Source organism: Hetaerina americana, unplaced genomic scaffold (assembly GCF_022747635.1).
Source record: "Hetaerina americana unplaced genomic scaffold, ioHetAmer1.1.p SCAF_1, whole genome shotgun sequence".
NCBI classification, from domain to species: Eukaryota; Metazoa; Arthropoda; class Insecta; order Odonata; family Calopterygidae; genus Hetaerina; species Hetaerina americana.
The window spans coordinates 60,945,515-60,964,856 of record NW_027286069.1 but is presented as its reverse complement, the minus strand read 5'-3'; the positions used below and the strand labels follow the sequence as shown (position 1 = coordinate 60,964,856).

Here is a 19,342-nt window from a genome sequence, read left to right as displayed (position 1 = left end):
TTGTCTCCAATATTTCATTTCATGCGGTTCACATATAAACAATACAGTGTGTACAGCCTGTGTATACCCAGTATGTGCCTAGCATATACCTAACAACGTTCAGGTAGACACATGGTTCTTGACCTAAAAACATAGATATTGAAGACAGAATACAAAAGATGCATTTTCACAAATTTCCCATTCGGTGATTTAAACAAGGTTAGCCCTACATGGTATACCCCTACAAAACTGGGCTCCCAAGAAGTAGCCAAAATCAAACAATGGACCATTATGTTTAACAGTATGCTTGATGAATACCTCCAAGACCGCACTTGAGACGATTGCATTGTTGCTAATCATTCGACAACAATGGGTATGGATTCCTTAGAAAAATAAAATTATTTCCTTCGTATGAAAAAAGTTTTAATCATACGATGAAACGATTAAGCACATAAAAACGAAGAGCAAATGCAGTAAAAGCTTTGCTTTTAAGTGCTGAGTACTGGGTGTAGATTCAGCAGTAGGAAGCGAGATGGAAGGTGTTTCTAAGGTTGTGGAGATAAGCGTGCTGTGAGTATGGACAATTTGGGAGAGAAGGGAAGTGGGAAAGGAGTTAGCCGAGTGTAGGACGGAATCGAGTTGAACGTACTTTGGATGTATGGTAGGGTGTGGGGTTGGAAGAGGAAATAGCTGGCTTTGAGGAATTGATAGATTCGAGAAGAAGAGTGAGTGATGGAGGCAGTGTTGAGTAACTAGTTGATTGGAAGATTGGCGAGGATCACTGCGGGAGGTAATGAGTCAGAGAAAATTACTGGTTATGCATTGGAATAACGGAGCTGTGGTAAGCTGAAGGCATACTAAAACCCAACTAACTAAAAGCATACTAAACTTGGCGACGCTAAGATAACGTATACTCCAGAACCACTACAATGGAAAATGCTTACACAAGGTCACGTTATACAATGGTATATTAGCTAAGGATGATGAATCTTAATTGATATTGACGTTTACTATTTTTGCTTAGATAAACTAAAACCTCCAAAATACCCTGGTTTTTCAAAGTTGGGCACCATTTCACATTTGGGTAGGGTAACATTTAAAAGAGATTTCTTACTGTACTATAGAAAATCTATACCAGGTTTAATTAAGTGATCGAAGTGATTACATCTCATTTTTAAGTAAAATATAGATAAGAAAAACCTCCTTGCTATCAGTGGAAGTTACCGAATTAAAAGGAAACTACAATAATTTACCAATTTTGTGTTCTGATGGTCACTTAGTTATTTAAAAAATTAAAGAGATATCAGTCTTCTTTTAGGATTTAGTATTTTTGGAGTAGACCTAGACACGTATTAAAAGTATGTATTTAGTACAATTAACAATTTCCTTGATTTCCATTGATTAATTGATAAAAATGCTTTTTGATATATCATGTCGAAAATTCAATTGATGGTGAAATTTAAAAAAATATGGCATAATACCTGTAGAGTGCATATTAACACATTAACTTGTTCTCGGATCAGTTATCAAAAAACAGCTTTCATAAATGTACATCCTGTTGCAAATCAATACAAAATCTAAATTAGGTAACCGAATTAAACTAGGTTATGCTCTGAATTTCAACGGTTTCATTTCTGAAAAAGGAACTTCTTAATTGACGACGAACGAATTTTTCCAGGATTTTATGAGAAAATATTTATTTTTTTCAGTAATCACCCATACTGATAACCGACGTTATACAGGAAGCTGCAATAAAACCGTCCTCACATTTCCAGAAATTCAGTGACACGAGAAAAGCCAACGAGGCAACAAGGCGCTGTCGGCATCAAAAGCCCTTTGCATAACGGTTGAACATACTGTGAGGCAGCCACTAAAAAAATTTATTTTATCACTTGGCGCAACCCTATTAGAATAAAATTTCGGGGTGGCTAATTTTGCGGCTTTTACTCCGCTCCCTCGCAGAGCTGGAAACCGCCGGCCACGACGCCTAGACTTCCACGCGCTCTGATACGAAACGTCAACCAAACTGCTCCCCCCCTCTCTCCACCACGTGGGTTTACCCGCGATAAAAACATGGGCACTGGGGCACGCGCTCGCATCCGGTCCTCGGGAGGGAAAAACTCGGCAAGCGAAGGATGGGAAGAGCCACTGTGTAATCAAAAGGTTCACGAGTGGACGGCGGCGATGAGGTTTCACCTGGTCGGATGGCCTCCGCCTTCCCATATTTTCATCCATCCCTTCATGCCTACATTCCGGGCGAGATGAAAGCTCCTGCATTCGAATTTCGCAATTAGCCCAATTAATACTAGCCATAAAAACTAATGTGTGGAAAATCATGCCACCTGCATGTAACGTCAACGCCGTCACGTCAGCTTCAAATTCGCCTGTAAAGACCGCATAAAAGAAGTAGCATAAATAAATTGAAAAAAAATGACGCCCACTTGGAATATCTTGAAACAATACAGACCAGATTTTATGCAACTACTGTCATACTAGAATGTAATTTTTTATCAATATACAGGTATTCAAAGTATTTAAAGTAATAATTGCTTATTAAATTATTATCTAACGGAGGCATTATCAACTGCCACAAAATTATTCGCTTTGACCTGAATATATCCATTGCGGAATGATATACTCGTATGTCATACAGAGCGTGCATTAATTATGAATGCATTAACATCATACACAGCGAGAAGTAGAGTTCGCTGATTTGGAGACGTTTGAGTTGATAGCTCCCATTCTTCGACAAACTATTAAACAGATCTGTAATAAGATGACGAGCCAACTTAAAAAGAAAAGTACCACTCATAAAAGAGCATGGGTGGAGATAGCCCAGAATACCAACAAAAATCTATGACTCCACCTTGTCACATTGGCAGGTAATACGCAATGGTCATGAGATGCATTCCCCTCATACCCCTCAAGTATAAGCGAAGCAGGTAAATTAACTGCATCGACGGAGTTCACAAATAGACCCTTAATCAATCTTGTTCAACCGAAGAGTTTTCAATTCAATTAAAACTTCTGATGAGAATAACTTGAGGTTCAAGTTTCAATTTTAATTAATGTCGTGGCTCGTGTTTGAGCAATGATAAACTCCAAAGAATCACTTCCCAAAGTTTCAGACAAATCGCTAATTATCGACATGGCTCGCTTAAGGGGCAGGAGAAAAGTAAAAGTATTTTGGGGAAAATGGCACATCGTTAAAGAAATTACGTACGCAGAATACATCCCTCGAATTAAACTGCAAATTTTAAATCAAAATTTAACAAAGACGCTTTAATTTATCGAGGTTAATGTCACCATGGCCATGAAGACGATTCTATTAAGGTAGACGTTTATCAGAAAGATGCCATACTAAGCATAAATTTTCTTTTTTAACTTAAAAAGCTTTACTTTATGTGGCTATTATCAAATTAAATAGTAAAACATTATCTTTATGGTCATCATTAGCAATTGATTTGAAACTCTCTCTTTCTGAGTAAGTAATCTTAAAGCAGAACGTCCTCCAAATAATATTGATTATATTGAAGTAGGAACCGAAGATTTCCCAAGTTAAATTTTGCTTAACAATTACACTACAAACCCATTTCATGATCTAAATAACAATGCTCTCCAACCCAGGAGTTTAGAGAGTGTCATTAACACTGCTAGTCTACTGTTTAAAGTAGGTTTTGGATGGAAACAGACTTTCATCGTTACATTTCCTAGCTTCGCCTAACAAGACCCCACAACACCCCACACTACATTGAACGACTCTTCAATCCCTAATATATCCTTTCTCCCATCATGCCTATCCTCTTCCTCACACTATCTCGCTTGTTTAACGTCCCCTTTACAAAATTCTTTAGTATTCCATCGCTAATCTAAATACTTCGTTACATTTTGATATAAAACTTACAGCTCTCAACCTCGTGTTGAAGAATTTGGTTCGCCATATTTAGCAACTTCCTTTGTGATATATTGCGCTTACTCTCTCCCCTGCTTCCGCAAGCATCTACGAATGGTTATTTCTTTCACACACCTCAATAAGCCATTATCTTTCAATATATACCTCCTGAACACTCTTTACATGAGTTTGAAATAACAGTCTGTTCATACTACGTTATAGAAGACAAATTGGTTAGGTAGGCCCTGGATTTGACAAATGAGTGTAAAAGCCAAGCCAAACATTCAATTTCCTCCGTTACGTTTTAATGCGAGCGTTTGTCGTCTAAATACAACGCACAAGAGGAGCTAATAGATAAATAATTGAACATACTCGACCCACTTAATATATTTGAACTTTCTAATGCGAAGGCACTTAAAGACGTCTTCCCGCTGTCGTCCCCACTGCAAACTCATATGAAATATTGAGCATATTCAATGATTTACTTCAAAAACGTAATTTGAATTAGGGTCCTTTTAATAGTAATTGTGGCAGAGAATATTACCCTAGCAAATAACCGAGAGAGTTGATCTCTAAATGAATGATTATCGAAGAACATAATTAGCGCATAAAAACTACCCATTTTGAAACGCTCGCATTTGAGACCGTTCCTTCTTAAGGAATTCACTTGGGGGATTACCTGCCCAGATTGCACAAAAAGTAGTCACATGGACTGGGAATGAATGTTGGTCCAATCAAATTATTTCTTTCCAGTTTCATGCTTATTTAAAAAAGTATTATTTTATTCATATGCTATCAAAATACTTTTAACATTTTTTAACATCGGCGTAGTAAAATAAAAGCCATACAAACCTAAAGTTAGCGTAAATGCAATTAATCTAACTTTAATCTAACTGGTGATTAGAACTTCGCGCGAAACTGTATTGTGGCATACGGAAAGAAATTGGTCTCTTATATTGAAAGTGTGCATTTTACACACTCTAAGAGTTCGGGATGAACACTATCCTGGTCTATTAAAGCCAACCGTCAAACTGAATGGCCGTGGTGACGATGACTCCCAAAGAGGAAACATAAATTATGTCAAAACATTCCGTTGGCAAAATAATTTGAAGAGTCGGGTGGTACGATATGGTATACCAACACCTCAAACCCCGTTACACTCCGAGTAATTTTTACTCCAAGAATGAATTAATAAATTTAAAAAACGAACCATATTTTTAAAATCATGTCAGTATAAAAATCCACAAGGCAGGTACATCATTAACATGAGGAATCATTCCGATGTGCATAAGAAAAGGATACGCTTCTGATGAATTAAAATACAAAACAAATTTCGAAAAACCTTAATACCAAAATGAACGATCAGTGAAAAAAATCGGGAAAATTCACAACTTTCATCACAAAGTGAATACAAATATTGAAAATATAATCATTCCATATAAACATTATATAAAACATTCCGACATGTTAGCTGCTAATGCCACGCACCCAATCAAGGTAAGTCTTTCCTCCTGCCCTCAACAAGATCCACACACGGGAATGTCCAACACTTCATTTTGACTTAAAATGCCCTTCGCCATTCAACATTCATTATGGACGACGTCGATTTAGTAATTCATACATTTTTACACTTTTAGCGTCAGATAAATAGACGAAGTGTAAAAACAACCCACAATAAATATTCACTTGAATATGGTTCACAATATTTAAAAAACTCAGCCATATTTAAATGTTAGCGGAAATTTGTTTCCATTCAGAACTAGACGCTTTTTATTTCCGTCCATAACATGAAATTAACACATATTTCGTTAAGTGGATAGTTCCCACCGAAAAAATCAATAGTTATAACTACTCGAAAATTCATCGGATATTTTACTCTATAAATCATCAAAAATTGCAGAAAAAGTGTGAATCACCCGGAAAAATATATGCAAGAACACTCACTGCAAAAAATACTTTAGCATGATTCAATCAAAGACTATTTGAACAGCAAACAGATGCCTAAACAAGTACATGTAGCTGAATTCATTTCAAGACCTTGCAACATTTTGAAAGAAGTTTACAACTAAAGCAAAGTCTTGAAAATTGTCTCCTCGTCTTTTGTTAAAAAGATTTTAATTTGTTTGCGGTATTTTACGTACCCTTCTTCCATGCTTAATGTATTTATCTCTTTCTAGGGCCTCTTTTCCAATTTTAATGTTTCCTTCAATTTTAGTCCCTAGAGACTCATCAGTTACATTTATGAATTATGTACTTATCCCTTCTTTGATGCTTCAATGCGTCCATTAAGTTTTTAAATTATTGAAAATCAAAATATGGTCGAGGAACGAGAATAATTCTTCAAAATAAAAATAGGATTCTTAATTTTATTTCTAAAACATTCTTCGTGACAATATTCTTTATATTAGTTTGAGTTATTATCACCATTATTTTAAAACACAATTATAAAAAATCCGTGAACAGCTTAAAACTTACATTTTCTAACACTTATGAACGAACGAGTATAATTTAATTTAACGTTAGCATGATCAACAAAAACTTGCTGTCAAATTTAGAAACGAATTCCAGCATTTACTGTTGACTCATGACCTCTACAGACGGGTCCTGTCTTTTAGATGCATGGTATACGCAATGAATGTTTTGTTCATATAATGTAAGGTAAAACTGAAGAATCGGAGCAGAAAATAAAATTAAAGAACGCCATCCTTCTTGCTCCCAACTTGTGACATCTATCAAATTGGCGGCGAATTCGGCCCCATTTCCACAAAATGTATTAGGCATTGATTATGGAAACGCTTGAGGAAGATTCATCTTCCCCTTTTATTTACTCCATCAGATATTCATGCAAATATAATCTTCTGTTAACATGTCACACTCGTACAGAAAGCGGTTGTCTCTCATAAAAGATAAAGGCTAACTTACAATTCCATGACAATAATTTTCGGAAAAAGTGTATCGCAATATCACCTCATTCACAAACAGAAAGTAACAAATATGCGGAAAACCTAAGCAATAACGCCTTGAATCAGGAAGGGATCATCCATACGAAATAACACTGTATAAAAAGTCATTTCAGAGCTTTTCAAACGGCTCACAATCATTAAATTAAGGTCGTAAGAATTTGATGACTTTATCTAGGACCTCATCGGCAACACTTCAAATCACTTAAGAGACTCGAGTCCGTTCCAAGAGCTGGACTCAATAAATATTCAATCACGCTGTATTTAAACTAAATTGACTCTCCATGATCTATTAGATAAGCGAATTCAACATATTAAAGAGGGATGTGAATTAAAATAAAGTCACATCGCAGAACACTCTACGCCGGGAATGCTATTCAGGTTGTAAGGAAATATTTTTCGAGGAAACTATAAATAATCACCGAAAAAGAAGACAAAACTGAATGTCAAATAAGAAACCATGCTCATTAGAATGTATCTTTTAATCTGATGAATACAACCTAAGTGAAAAGAAAGATTTTCTTATTTTTCAGGGAAAGAATTTAGAGAAGTTTAAGGAATAACTCACCGTCATAACGCCCCCACAACGGCAACTGAAGGTGCAGATTCTTTCTAAAATAAACCGAGGCATTGGATTAAAATACAGTAGGATACAATGACTGAAACATTTTTGAAATTTTATAATTAAAAAAACTTAAGAATAAACATCGTCACGGCGTTGAATATTTTTGAAATTATGGAATGCAAGTAGTTAAGGTAGTAAAATTAAATATTGTTTTTCTTTTAATGCAAAAAGAAAATATTTCACTAAGCCTAAATAAAATATTCAGCTTTATATGTTTTAGCATATAATAAATAGAACTTAACGTTTAGGTTTTTCTTCAACAGCGCAAAGAGATGTCACCAAGACAATTTATTTTCTGGGGACCGCTTTTAATTGGGGGGACCGCTTTTAATTGGGGGGACCGCTTTTAATTGGGGGGATCGAGATGGTGCGGGGGCTAACGTACTGGCTTCCCACCCCGAGGGCCCGGGTTCAAATCCCGGCGGTGTTGAATATTTTTCAGAGGTATCTCGATCCCCATTTGAGGTGCTTTGTGGAGGGCACTTTAAGTGAGTACGCCGTCCGTCGGATGGGACGTTAAGCTGCGGGCCCCTTGGCGCCTTTCGTAAAGAGTAGGCTAATGCCGACGCCGGGTTTCTCTCCACCCTTCATCCTTTCCTATCCATCCCCTATGGCGCAAATGACCTCAGCTGTCGGTGGCCTCCCCTCAAAAATACTACTACTACTACCGTTTTTAATTGATGCAAGGCAAATTAAACGAAATTGCAGCTTGCGCATACATAAAACAGCGTTTGTCATTAGTTTATTTCATAATAGGCTAATTGGAAAGGTTCATATAATAGTTTAAACATATTTGAGGACTAATAATTTCAACTCGTGCTTTTTAAGCATAAGAAGGCTATAATCGATTCTTAACGATACTCTTTTCCACTTGAGAAAATTTTATTTTACGAACGGGTTTCCTTGTATCACATCATTATCAGGTACATAAGGTAATACTGTACAACGAAACCCGGTCGTAAAATAAAATTTTATCCAGTGGAAAAGTGCTACGATCAGTTATTCATTACGTTCGACTTAAACCACATCACGCCTGAAGCTACTCAATTTGTTCTTAACTATATTCCCATACAGGTAATCATTAAGATTACAACTCAGGACAGTGGACAGAGTATCCAAATGTAAAATCATACACTTTCGGAGGATCATCGTAGTTTCAACTTTTCCCAATTTCTAATAGAATGTCTTCATTTTTACACAACATTTGAATAATTTTAAGACTTAAGAATAACACCCAACCACATTATATCTGATAAAAATATTACATGTAAAGGTATTTATTATTCAGACAATTACGTATCATAATAGGAATACTTCCAACACCTGAAGCACAAGTCCTTAAGAATTTTAGTGAACAAATAATGCTACACGTTACCTATTTAAATTTATAACTGGATAAACTAACATTCACAACCGTCTACATTAATATATAATGATTTGACATATCTCTTCAGGAGCACAACGCTTTCCGCAGTATTTATCACGAAATATCTCGGATCTCAAGCTTAATAAAAGGAAATGACCAAAATGCAATACACTACATTTCCATTAGGTTCACTAAAAATTTAAGGGAGTTGATGATAGAGCGAGTACGACATTCTCTGAAGCTCACTCTTTCAAATTGTGTGATATGGGCTCCATCGTCAACTCTCTCGTCCGCTCAGATGAAGTAACACTTTTTCCATCAATTACGGTCACTCGCATCCTGTGTCCTTGCCTGACACGTTTTCCGGAGATTAGCGCTTCTTTCTCCCATCGCTCTTCCCTTCATCCCTTCCCGCGACCACGAACCCTGACAACATTGCGTTCCGTTTAGCTTTCCTTCCACTCTTGAAGTTCATCATCGCGAAAGCAAAATTAGTGGCATTTTAGCCATCATCCTAGGCGCGCTCAATATCGTATTCCGCATGAAATGACGCGCCTTCCTTAAATCTGGAAAATGACAAGCGTTCTACGAAATACTTACCTATTTGTTCTTTAACTGCAAGCTTCTCAACGCAAAAGTCACGGTAAAAAAGAAATTCGAATTAAACCGACTTTCAACACGCTAAGACATGCCTCCTGTCCAGAACAACAAGCTTTGAACAAATTAAATACGAAATCCATAAAAAACGGCCCTATCAGTCCCAAGTTTATATGAGAACCGATCTAACGGCACTTTTGAGAAAAAAGAACAGAATGTTGTAGATTACCTATTAAATGCCTGAGAAAAAATTAAAATGACTCATGCACTGCTGAGAGCTTCTTCCAACCAAACGTGAATTGAATGACGGTAATTTTTAATGAGATAATTTCAGCCTTTCTGGCGAAACGAAATTTTCGGCGATAATTATATTTTCCTCGTACGTGTGCTACAAGCAGACATTCTCCCACAAAATAAAAGATTAGACCAATCACTCAAAATGTCATGTGTCTTCCCAGATGAAATCGTTTCTTCATTCAATAATCGTTTTCAAGAGCCTCATAATGCGAACTAAAAAAAAAATTCTCTGGGCGCCTAACCTAATTTTCTCCGCTGGACCAAAAGTTTGAACGGAACAAAAGAATGCGGGTATGGACGGGCACATCGAGGAGAGGGGAAGGCAAGATGAAGGGAAATGAAGAGAAGAAAGAGATATATAGACGGGGTACGGGAGATATAAACCTTGAGAGCTAATAGACCGTGTAAAGGGAGGGGGGTTGGTGAAGGGGGTAAAGGAAGAGAATTTAATGGAGTACAAGGAGAAATCGATGCCCCCCGGGGGGGGGCGGTTGAGACTGCGAAGAATGACAGCAGGATGAGAAGGGATCCCTAAAATAACGTGCTTCGTTCATCTTTAACCCGCGGTGAACAAAGCCACCGGGAGAGGGAGGTGAGATTTCCACGCACCATGAAATGCCACTTTTTTCCTCTTCGGTTCGAGGCGAATGCCAGGTTCAAGAAGTCGACGCTGCCCGCGTGAAATACTCCCGCCAGTAACCTCTTGACTCCTCTCCGCAACGATTCGCCGACTGTATCTCTCGAGGATAGAGTCCCCTACTCACCCGTAATCGCTCCCCAATGAAAACAATAGGCACTGTGGTCACTTTCAAGGTTATTTATGGCACCAAGGATAGTGGCAAAAACAAATACCCTTAGTTCACGAGCTTCTGCGAATCGAAGGGGCACTTCCTGACGATCGCGTTTCTCACCAATGGATTTACAAACAAAAATTAGAATATACCTCGTCATTTCATCTACTTTCAGTTGTCTTTACGATGCAGAAATTTGGTACCACGTTAGTTGTAGAGTACCTAAAGCACCACAAAACAGCGACGATGTGACCTGTGCTGAATGATTTTGTAAACTTACGAAGCAAAACTTAAAGCTAAAAGTTCACATAGCGGTCAATGTGTCTTTAGTTAAATTAGTCTCTAATGTCAACTTTTCATATATTCTTTGGATGGATTCAGATTAAATGGCATTTGCTTGACTGCGGCACAAAATATGTAAACATACAGCTAAAACATTAAGAATAAATAACACAGGAAGATAGAATTAATTTTTCCATCCCATCCTCATTATTTCTCATTCTGCCTGTCGGCACAGTTATTTTAAAGATCAAGCTTTTATTATTTTCAACATAAAGAATATCAGTTTAACTGATAATGACGCCCGGAAAAGCCTATCTCTTTCAGGCTAAATCTTTTGAACAGAAAGAAGATAACACACGAATAAAGCACTTATTTACCGGGGGAATTTGAGGGCACTCAATTATTGAAAATATCAGTGAGGCATTACGATGCTCTAGCAGAAAGTATGATTCTCCAATATTAAAGACTGGGACTTCGATGTACGAGCGCGGCAGGATTCTTCAGTACTCCGATTTTGGTGTCTGTGTTCTACAATAATCTTGCTCCTTTTGCATTTCACTACCAAACAAAAGTTTTCTCATATTATTTCCCATTGTTAGAAGCAATACTTTTTTCTTGAAGTCGTATCATCGAACACTTTGTCAACAGATACATCAACTCCTATTAGAGTTGATACCTCATCAATCGCAGAAGCTATAGCAGTAATTTTTTCCTCGATTACTTTTCCTTGAAGTTACCTCGATTTCTTCGGTAACCTCGATGAACTATGGGTATTTCTCAACCTCTTAAAATTCAACCATAAGGGGCCAAATTATCGTATCTCAATTTAATTTTTAACATGTTCGAGTACAATAGCTGATACTTTGGCGTGTCTATAAAAGTTAAAAGAATGCGGAGTTGCATATTAAAGCTGATGTTTATCAATCTGATGTACACATGACAAGAGATAATAGTACGAGTAATACTAGTCATTACACTACGTTTCTGACAACTCCGATGAGCTAGAAACCCTTTTTGTAAGCTCTAATGACTTCGCGGATCCTTAGGGGAGACGTGACGTACGTGGACTTCATTGTAGCAGTATTTTCGACGCACACTTTTCTTGAAATTTTATAACAAGGAAAAACTCTCCCATATTCTTCTGTTCGTGTGCGTCAACTGATGATAACGATCCTGAAATACTGAAATCAAGATTCGGTTTTCCGTTTTTTTTCCTTAGTTTTTTGTGTGAAAGCAGTTGCAAGCAATACCTCAATTAAATGCTAACAAATTAAATTGTTTATATCCTCATCATACATTCCCTGGAAGGGTGCGCAGGGTTTAAAAACCTCTATACAGGAGAGCTACGCAGGGCTTTAACGATGGGTGGCTAGCAATTATATGGCTACGGATTCCAGGTTTTTCCCTGATTTTAAAGAATAAAAATTCTTCGCATTTCAAAGTTTTTTGCTATCATTTGTAATACCACTTGTTTCCGGTTTAATCCAATGGACGCTGCTAAATTTACAATACCAAACCAAATACTTCAACATTTTCACCAGTAGCGTAAACTCATATCTGTATTGATGGGTTGATAATGAGCTGCCAAAAATAGCCAAAAATTTTGATGTCTCACCTAAATAAAAGTCATGCATACGATAGCGAGATAACCTCGCTTTTGGGTTTTGGATTCCTACAATGGAAGTTTTTGACTTTTTAAAACATCCAGATGAACGTTAACCGCGTCATGACACCTTTATGCAGTTTTTATTTCTACTATTCCGAAAATACAAATACGTAAACAAATATTGACGGAAGCTCGTCATGGCTTGGAATATTAAGTCACCACGACCCTGCAATTGATATTCTTTGAGAATTAGCTGTTGGAAACAGAATGATACAAAGGTTTGAAATACTTTTTTATCAATTGGGAAATATTCTATACCAACACAATAGTACAGGAGCATATCAGCGCATTTACTGTAGGCGAAAAAATTCCACTATGGAGCATTAATCTATTGTGGTACTCTCACTCAAAAAACGTACCAAATGTACAAAGCTCAGTGCCTTCCGATTACTTATCAGTCCAAGTGACGCGATGAGTAGGCAGTTAGTTTGAAGCACGAAACAATATTATCCCATATGTACAGAAATGGTACATAATCCCTATCTTCACAAAGGATCATAGAACGAAAGCCGTTAGTTCAAAAGAAAATCGCTTGATTAATCATTCTTTTTTAATTCAAAAACGGGAAGCATATTTTTCCATCACTCATTCTATTTATTTTCCGGAAAATAACTTTAACTATCTATAATTCCAGGATCTTTTAAGGGTTCTTCTCAATTGTCAAGGATTCAAAGATGGCTGGTCACCCTGGCACGAGAATGAGTAGTAGTAGTAGTAGTAGTAGTTTTAAGGGGAGACGACCGACAGCTCAGGTCATTTGCGCCATAGGGGATGGACAGGAAAGGATGAAGGGTGGAGAGAAACCCGGCGTCGGCATTAGCCTACTCCTTACGAAAGGCGCCAAGGGGTCCCATCCGACGGACGGCGTACTTACTCAAAGTGCCCTCCACAAAGCACTTCAAGTAGGGATCGAGATACCTCTGAAAAATATTCAACACCGTCAGGATTTGAACCTGCACCCTCAGGGTGGGAAGCCAGTACATTAGCCCCCGCACCATCTCGATGAGAAAGTAAAAAAGGCAATAGTAATACAAAAACTGCATTGAGATATTTCTTCCTTGTTTATGATTTTTAAATCTCAATTTAAAGCATTTATAAAGTTTATATCCGGACAATATTCTTAATTTCCCAGCAATTTGTTAGTTTTCACCGTAGAGGCCCTTAAAAACATCCATTAAAAAGCATAGCTCTCAAACTGGTAGAACTCGGGATCATGACAATCAATACCAAGTTTCTTACACAGTTGACACCAATCTAATCAACCTACACTATAATATATTTACATAGGTACTGTTTGACTGTTTATACAATAAATTTTGAGCTACTAATTCACCATACTTTCAGCTCTTGGGAGTAGATAAATAATTACATTCGGAAAAACAGTCGGAAATGTCGAGTTCAATATATATATATATATATATATATATATATATATATATATATATATATATATATATATATATATATATATATATATATATATATATATATATATACTACCTTGATCAAAAAGTTCCCGGAATAACCACCGTGTGGCGCTCCCATCGTTCCGATTTGAGTTCTGTTTTTTTTGTTAAATTGGTACATCTCTTGTTGATATTCCCTTTAAATCTTAGTGTCATAACTTGACATTTGCAAAAGTTACGGTCGGTTTTCCGTATGTCCATCAGTGCTTCCTGCGATTTTTCCATTACTTCCTCTCGGCTGCTAAAACGCGTTCCCCGTAATGGTTTTTTAACTCGATTGAACAGAAAGAAGTCACAGGGAGCCAAATCAGGTGAATTCGGTGGCTGTTGGATGGTATTTGTTGCATTTTTCGTCAAAAAATTACGAATAATGATAGCACTGTGCGACGGTGCGTTATCATGGTGCAAAATCCACGAGTTTTCTGCCCACATTTCTGGTCTCTTTCGGCGAATTGCTTCACGCAAACGTCTCATAACGCCCAAATAATACTCTTTGTTTACTGTCTGGCCTTCTGGCAAAAATTCATGATGCACTACACCGTTGTAATCCATGAAAACCGTCAGCATTGCCTTCTTTTTTGACTGAAAACGACGTGGTTTTTTTGGTCTCGGCTCATTTGGTGAACGCCATTCACTTGCCTGATGTCTGGATTGCGTGTCGTACTCATAAACCCACGTCTCGTCTCCAGTAATGATCCTTTTGATGAATGTGGGATCGGATTCAGCCTCGCAAATCATGTCTTTTGCGACGTCAACACGGTCTCTTTTTTGCATGAAATTGAGGTCTTTTGGCACCAACTTTGCTGCTTCTCGACGGAAACCCAAATCATTAACCACAATGTCTTGGGCGGATCCATAGGCAATGTTCAAGTCTTCCGCTATTTCTCTGATGGTTAATTTGCGGTTATTGACCAACATTTCTTTTACTTTATCAATTTTTTCACCGACTTTCGATGCCGATGGTCTGCCACTGCGTTCATCATCTTCGATTGACTCACGACCACTTCTGAACCGCTCGTGCCACTGGTAAACGACCGTTTTTTTTAGAGAATCGTTGCCGAAACACTTTTCCAACATTTCCAACGTCCGTGCGCCACTAAATCCGTTTTTTACGCAAAATTTAATACAAGTTCGTTGTTGCAAATTTAAATCCATTTCTGAAATTGTAAAAAATCGCCAACACACACAGAGATAGATGTACTCTTGGCTACGTAACTTTTGCAAATGTCAAGTTATGACACTAAGATTTAAAGGGAATATCAACAACAGATGTACCAATTTAACAAAAAAAACAGAACTCAAATCGGAACGATGGGAGCGCCACACGGTGGTTAATCCGGGAACTTTTTGTTCAAGGTAGTATATATACTACCTTGATCAAAAATATCCCGGAATTTATTCAGAAAATTAAAAATACAAGTTTATTCATCTAAATCTATATTGTCCCCTTCAAAGTAATCCCCATCGACTGCAACACACTTATGCCAGCGCTTGATCCAATCCTCGAAACATTTTTTATATTCGGTTTTCGGTATGTCCATCAGCGCTTCCTGCGATTTTTCCATTACTTCCTCTCGGCTGCTAAAACGCGTTCCCCGTAATGGTTTTTTAACTCGATTGAACAGAAAGAAGTCACAGGGAGCCAAATCAGGTGAATTCGGTGGCTGTTGGATGGTATTTGTTGCATTTTTCGTCAAAAAATTACGAATAATGATAGCACTGTGCGACGGTGCGTTATCATGGTGCAAAATCCACGAGTTTTCTGCCCATATTTCTGGTCTCTTTCGGCGAATTGCTTCACGCAAACGTCTCATAACGCCCAAATAATACTCTTTGTTTACTGTCTGGCCTTCTGGCAAAAATTCATGATGCACTACACCGTTGTAATCCATGAAAACCGTCAGCATTGCCTTCTTTTTTGACTGAAAACGACGTGGTTTTTTTGGTCTCGGCTCATTTGGTGAACGCCATTCACTTGCCTGATGTCTGGATTGCGTGTCGTACTCATAAACCCACGTCTCGTCTCCAGTAATGATCCTTTTGATGAATGTGGGATCGGATTCAGCCTCGCAAATCATGTCTTTTGCGACGTCAACACGGTCTCTTTTTTGCATGAAATTGAGGTCTTTTGGCTCTGCTACACGACGGAAACCCAAATCATTAACCACAATGTCTTGGGCGGATCCATAGGCAATGTTCAAGTCCTCCGCTATTTCTCTGATGGTTAATTTGCGGTTATTGACCAACATTTCTTTTACTTTATCAATTTTTTCACCGACTTTCGATGTCGATGGTCTGCCACTGCGTTCATCATCTTCGATTGGCTCACGACCACTTCTGAACCGCTCGTGCCACTGGTAAACGACCGTTTTTTTTAGAGAATCGTTGCCGAAACACTTTTCCAACATTTCCAACGTCCGTGCGCCACTAAATCCGTTTTTTACGCAAAATTTAATACAAGTTCGTTGTTGCAAATTTAAATCCATTTCTGCAATTGTAAAAAATCGCCAACACACACAGAGATAGATGTACTCTTGGCTACGTAACTTTTGCAAATGTCAAGTTATGACACTAAGATTTAAAGGGAATATAAACAACAGATGTACCAATTTAACAAAAAAACCAGAACTCAAATCGGAACGATGGGAGCGCCACACGGTGGTTATTCCGGGAACTTTTTGATCAAGGTAGTATATATATATCTTCGAAATGGAACGCTCTTCGGCGACGCACAAATATATAAAAACACCGATGTAGATTTTTAGAATATAGAGACACAAAGAAAGGACACTCACAATAAGTTATTTGACGTTTCGACAGCTCGGCTGTCGTCTTCAGAATCACACACACACACACACACACACATATATATATATATATATATATATATATATATATATATATATATATATATATATATATATATATATATATATTATAGTATTAGTATATTAGTATTATATATATATATACACTCATTTTCTGTATATATATATATATACTCATATATACAGAAACAGATATAAGGAAAAGGGATAGGAACACATATAAAGGACGAACACAATAAAGGTGGGGAAGGCGGAATCGAACGGATCACTAGAGTAAAAATATTTCCTTGACCGGGACTCGAACCTCGGATCTTTCCACTTGCCGGGCGGATGCTCTTAACCACTTGAGCTATCGAGGAAACGTAATTTACCCTGAGATCCGTGGGTCTAATATGTCGCCAAGCGCCCCGATTCTTTAGCCAAGAGATGGCGTCAGGGGACTGTTTCACCCACCAAAGGAGAAATAGACGGTACACAAGAGGAAAGGACAGTGGTTTAGAATTCATACAACATCATACAGGAAAGGAACAGTGCGTTTCGTGGCACGCATAGCCAGAAGAAAGAGATGAGCCACATTGGCCAAATACACATTCAAACACGAAATCCCGCCAAACGGCGAATAAATACTCATATATACAGAAACAGATATGAGGAAAAGGGATAGGAACACATATAAAGGACGAACACAATAAAGGTGGGGAAGGCGGAATCGAACGGATCACAAGAGTAAAAATATTTCCTTGACCGGGACTCGAACCTCGGATCTAAACCACTGTCCTTTCCTCTTGTGTACTGTCTATTTCTCCTTTGGTGGGTTAAACAGTCCCCTGACGCCATCTCTTGGCTAAAGAATCGGGGCGCTTGGCGACATATTAGACCCACGGATCTCAGGGTAAATTACGTTTCCTCGATAGCTCAAGTGGTTAAGAGCATCCGCCCGGCAAGTGGAAAGATCCGAGGTTTCGAGTCCCGGTCAAGGAAATATTTTTACTCTTGTGATCCGTTCGATTCCGCCTTCCCCACCTTTATTGTGTTCGTCCTTTATATGTGTTCCTATCCCTTTTCCTTATATCTGTTTCTGTATATATGAGTATTTATTCGCCGTTTGGCGGGATTTCGTGTTTGAAATATATATATATATATATATATATATATATATATATATATATATATATATATATATATATATATATATATATATATATATATATATATATTATACACACACGGAGTACATGTGTATACACGCGCTATGTACATATACATGTGTGTATGTGTGCGTGTGTATTGTATATATATATATATATATACACACATATAAACATTGATTAAGACATTGAAACACAGAAACACAAAGAAAGGACACTCACATATGTAGTTTTGACGCTTCGACGGCACGGCCATCATCATCAGACTTCTAGGAAAGTAAAAAGTAGCAGAGATTCGCCTCAACTGACGAGAATTGTAGATGATCAATTTGTAAAATATTAAACGACGAATACATACGCGCATGCATGAGTTTTATTATCTTTAGACACTTATTCATGCATCACGCATAACTAAAATCACGCATAACCAAGTGAAATTTAATTGCTAAGAGTATAAAATACATTGCGACGAGACAATTGTCGAACAAGATGTACCTTACGTAAATTAAAGTACAAAATAAACATGAGTTTAAGATCCTACAAACAGCTGGCCAACATCGAAAAAATCCGCAATGCGTCTACGAGGGAAAACAATTCGGGAGAGAGGACATCCCACACACACGATCACATAATAACGTAATACAGGGGCGATCCGTAAACCAGTCGCCATGACCCTATAAGGCAAAATGAGGGAGAAAAAGAGGAGTAAGCGCTCGAGAGATATTAGTATTACAGAATGATAGAAAAATAAGATAGTGCATTGGTGGCATTACAGAAGCCAGAGACGGCAAGAATTGCAAGAAATATAGGTGGGTAAACCAGAAAGAAAAAAGTTTTGGCAACTATGAGAAAACAATATATCATATACAATATGTATTGAGCAAGAAGAGGAACATACCTGTAATAGTTTTACGCCTCGCCAAAAAGAAACACTAATCGTAGAATGGGCGAAGGAAAAGATGTTTCGAAATTCAGCGGGTTCTAGACAAGTTTTCCGTTTTCGCGGAACATGTGGAATCGCTTCATACCTAGGTTGTGAAAACATAAATTTAAGTATCATAATTCAATAATTACGATATGAATAGATAACTCGATGACAGATCATTTCTAATTCTTCTTCAAAACACCCGAGCGTTCACATTTTCTCCCATAGTGAACGCTGTCTCCGTCGTCCTCTCTCTTCTAATCCTGACCATCCAACCATTTATCACGTATGCCACGACCATCGTATGCGCACCTCAATCAGCACCCGCCAATGCTGATATTACATCCACACGTACTGTTTTAATATAGTTCATCCTCGATATAAACATCGAGGTGATGTCGACACATCGGTATCTTTGTAAAAGCATTAGTATGGAGAAATATTGACTATAAAAACATGGCCGTAACATAATTTATATCGACTATTGTATAGAAGGCCTACGTGGATTTGTAACGTCTAC

At 37.6% G+C, this 19,342-nt stretch overlaps 1 long non-coding RNA gene across 2 annotated transcripts in view; it reads right to left on the bottom strand.

Annotated features, from left to right (window-relative positions):
* The window catches only part of LOC139685828 (uncharacterized), a 189,094-nt gene that overhangs the window by 156,866 nt on the left and 12,886 nt on the right, over positions 1-19,342 (bottom strand). For both annotated transcript variants that reach the window (XR_011700230.1, XR_011700229.1), the window contains exon 2: positions 7,400-7,443. This is a non-coding gene — a long non-coding RNA (uncharacterized lncRNA). The remainder of the gene's footprint in view (positions 1-7,399; positions 7,444-19,342) is intronic.